Source organism: Octopus bimaculoides, chromosome 1 (genome assembly GCF_001194135.2).
Source record: "Octopus bimaculoides isolate UCB-OBI-ISO-001 chromosome 1, ASM119413v2, whole genome shotgun sequence".
Classification (NCBI taxonomy): domain Eukaryota; kingdom Metazoa; phylum Mollusca; class Cephalopoda; order Octopoda; family Octopodidae; genus Octopus; species Octopus bimaculoides.
The window spans coordinates 159430385-159434849 of record NC_068981.1 but is presented as its reverse complement, the minus strand read 5'-3'; the positions used below and the strand labels follow the sequence as shown (position 1 = coordinate 159434849).

Below are 4465 nucleotides of genomic sequence, written 5' to 3'. Positions count from 1 at the left end.
ATATATATATAGATATACATATACATAAAGATAGATACGTGCGCTAAAGTAAATAATACCCTGTCGGTGACGGGGTCAGTGACAGATATATTAATGAGGAAGAATACAAACTCGGATATATCGTTATGTCATTGCTTCTATATCAGCTACACATATATGTGTATGTATGTGTGTGTATTACACATGGAATGACATCGGGCAGTCCTCTGTTTCAAACACACGTTCATTTCATACATCGTGCTTATAGTGTTGGTTTCCATCCATTTTCAGTTAAGTCCTTTCTATTTCGCTTACGCCGCTAATATCCTTGAGGAATGAGTGAACATCATAGCATCTAATATGTTACCCAATTAAAATAACCAAACAGTTAATTTTATCCAAAAGCCACTCAGTAACACTTTTTTGCTTGCTATCGGACGAAACAGATTATGTCTGCTCGAGTGCATCACACGCTATTTTATAATCGCAACCGTTGTTTTTGTTTCGCTCTCACCGTTCATATGGTTTGTTTACCCTTTCTAAATCAGTCTTCCCTTATACCTAATATAGTTCTTTCCCTGTCTTACCTTGTTTTTTCCTTCTTTTTATCCGTTATTCATAATATTCAGCGACTCTTCTCTAGTTAACAATCACAAACCTTGTTATAGTCATTATAGAAACACTACGCCGTTACTATTAATCATTATTATTACCACCGCTGCCATCACAACTAATCGCAGGAGCCACGGAGACGGTGGTCGTTTACTTATTAGAGAATCACACCAATAACTAGATGGCTTACTGCTACAAATGCTGTTGGTGAAATTACAAGCCAGCCACTTGTAATTTCCTTTAACTGATCGACAAACTCTAGTTTATAACCAGTATTGTAGTTGTTTTTGTACTTGTTCTTTTTAGTATATTAGTGTGTGAGTACGTTACAACCTATGTGCACGTGCGAGCGAGTGCATGTGCGTGAGTACAAATGTGTGAGTAGAAACGTGTGTGTGAAAGAGTTTAAGTGTGAGGCAGTCTGTGTAATAGTGTGAGTGTGTGTAATGTATGTGTGAGTGTATGTCTGAAAGTTCAGACGAGCGAGCTGTCTGTCTCGTAAAGATAAAAGCTACGTCGTCAACTGTGTATAATACAATATATACATGCATAAATATATATCTATGTTTACTTGGCGCTTGTGGGACTATCACGGGGTCTGTCCGTCACCCTGTAAGTGTATGGATGTTTGTGTAAGTATTCTTTTATCTATATGCTGAGCTGTTTTTTTGCCAATATATACATGTATATTGTATGTATGCATCATGTATGGTGTGCATGTACGTGTATATCGGCTACATGTGAGCGCGTGTCGGTCTGTATGTCTCGGTGTTCGACTTTTCCGAGCACCTGAATCCATATTCAACTTGTTCGCTATCTCTAACGACGATTCCACCTGTTCCCTTAAAACTACGATGAAGGATTTAACTGCTGTGACAGTAGTAGTAGTAGTAGTAGTAGTAGTAGTAGTAGTAGTAGTAGTAGTAGTAGCAGTAGTAGTAGTAGTAGTAGTAGTAGTAATGGTAGCAGCAGCCACCTCCTCTCTCTTTTACCATCATCAAAAGGAAATTGTCGGAAGTGCGATCCACAGAATAACAATAACAATAACAACAACAACAACAACAACAACAACAGCTATCTGATATGTACGAGATTGCTTCCAGGCAGGCAGACACTTACTACTACTACTAGAATACTGCTGGTGTGTCTGGCTCGGTGCTCGGATGTTACTTTGCACTGCGGAGACTATTAATACCATCGTAGCTTGTATTAAACGCTTGGACAAAACACTGCCACTCTGACTATTTATCCTGCTTGTCAGTGTGGACGTGACAGAGCATCTCAAATCACATCTCACACGTCATCTTCATCATTATCATCATTATCATCCTCATCACCACCACCAGCACCACCACCACCACCACCACCACTACTAACTACCATAAACACCAACAACAGGCACGGCAGCAACAAAGACAACCACCATAACAATGTTGATAACTACAACAATAACAACAAAACAGCAACAAGTTATTTATAATGTAACTACATCTGCTAGCATTGTAAGTTAGAAAAAATAATAGATGATGATAATGATGTTGTTGGATGTACTGACGGTGATGATGACGATGACGATGATGATGATGATGATGACAACGACGACGAAGGCTACAATAATATTGAAGATGATGGCAGTGGTAAAGCTGTTGATGGTGATGCCGATGGTAATGATATTACGATATTGGTGAGTATTATAAATTTATTAAAACCACGATGATACAAACGATAGTGATGATCATATTAATAATAGTAATGTTATTGATGATGATGGCGGTGACGATGACATCGACAATACTTTAGTAATATTTTGAAAGTAATGGGCTGCTGGAAGGTGCTCTATTCTTTCAGCTTTTGAACCAAATATCTCTTCCATACAAGACACCAGCCAGTTTATATGTTTATAAACAATTACGTATGCTTATATGTGGATATTATGAATAGCTGGTTAGCGCTGTAAAATATATTTTATTCCCAGTTGTAGTTGGTTCGTTTTACTCACTCTGTTGATGTTCTAGAAAACAAATGCTAAATAAATAAATACACATTAGTTACCTTGGTATTGTTGATAACCCGTTGATGGATTGCGGTGACGAAGCATTTAATTGACTCTTTTGCACTTATGCATTGAATGTTTATCTTTATTGTGCAGGTGTCGCTCTGTGTGGTAAGAAATTTGATTCACAACCACATGATTCTAAGTGCAATCTCACTGCGCGGCACTTTGGGCAAGTGTGTTCTAGTATATATAGCCCAGGGCCAACTAAAGCTTTGTAAGTGGATTTGGTAGACGGAAGCTAGAAGCCCATCGTGTATGTGTTGTGTTTGATAACTGGTGTTGGTTTGTTTATATCCCTGTAACTTAGCGATTCGACAAAAGTAACGGGCTTAATATATTAGTTCTGGGATTGATTTGTTCATCTAAAGCTCTTCAAGGCGGTGCCCCAGAATGATCGCAGTCCAAAGATTGAAACAAAAGGAAAAAAAGAGAGAGAGAGAGAGACGGACTGCCAAACAGGTAGACACACACAGTCAATTCGTGCAGTTAAAAAGTCTCCTCTAAGTTTTTAATAGATCTGATTTAATCTTGAACAGCATATTCTATTTCAAATATGTGTGTATTAAATACCCCGTGGCCTTGGTATTGTGTTGTCTATATTTGTTATTTTGGAATTTCTTCCGGATAAACTATGTTAAAAAAAAGTTACTGGTAAACTTGAATGAATGACTGAAATATTTGTTTTTTTGGTTTCATCGATTTTAAGATATTGATTAAAACATGATTATTTTCGTGTTAAGCCATTCATTATATTGTGTACAAGTCATGTATTGTCAAATTAATAATTAAGTTAAAATAATTGTTTAACCAGTTAGTTGAACTATTATCTATGGTATTTTAATATAACATTATTCCGTAACTTTTCCCTCAATTAATGCTAAGAGTTTTTTTTCGGTGACTTTCTTTCTGTTCACCGTATGTTTCCAAGTTTTGTATTGTTTTGTCTTTTACCACGCGCATATTCACACACACACAACTCTTACATTATGTACTATGTTGTTAAGTCCCAGGTCAATACAAATTGAGTAGATCTATGATTACAGACACTCCATCTTTTTTAGGGTTTTTGCAGGATTACATTATCCAGTCAATGTATTCGTAATTTTCTCAAAACGAGTAGGTTGCAAATTCGCTGCTATTTCTAGCAGATCGTGCAACCACATAGAAGCTACCCTGTTGGCTCGGTTTGCGTTATTTGTGTTGCCTACGTAGAAATGTGATACCGCTAAATGTGCCTGTACACACACTCATACACATGCACCCGCTCATGTGTTTTGCGCGCGAGCGCGTGCTTCATATTTGCAAACTGAGAACAAAAATCTCTTATTTCATGCATGTAATTATTTTGTCACAACGAAATATGGTATTAGTTCAGATTTACCCAATGAAACTACATGATAAATATAGTTTTGCACTTGGACACATGTACAAGCTTTTCTTTCTTTTAAATAAATATCCTACCTTTTTTCTCTCGCACACCTGAATATTCTTGTTTTGTTTTTTTCCGGTCTGTGCTTCTTTGTGTATGTATGAATGAATACACACGCGCACGTATGTATAAATACTATACATATAGTGTTTCAAAGGCCAAACTTTGGTCATATAATTGTCGTTAAGGCCCAGTAAATATATATTTTATTTATATTCGATGTATTTTGCGACAGCAGTTTAATATTCAGTATGCTTATATATATATATTTGTGTGTGTGTGTACATATATATATATAAACATATACACACTAATTTAAGCGCTCTTTTTTAACGTTGAATATTACACAGTTTGTCATATATATATATATATATATATATATATATATA

At 36.2% G+C, this 4465-nt stretch overlaps 1 protein-coding gene across 2 annotated transcripts in view; it reads left to right on the top strand.

Annotated features, from left to right (window-relative positions):
* Positions 1-145: 145 nt before the first annotated feature.
* Positions 146-4465, top strand: part of LOC106884427 (uncharacterized protein DDB_G0283357) — a 114219-nt gene continuing 109899 nt past the window's right edge. The window contains exon 1 of one of the 2 annotated variants that reach the window (XM_052972212.1): positions 146-1223. The gene's annotated coding sequence lies outside the window, so the exon portion shown is untranslated. The other variant, XM_052972211.1, reaches the window with a different exon arrangement.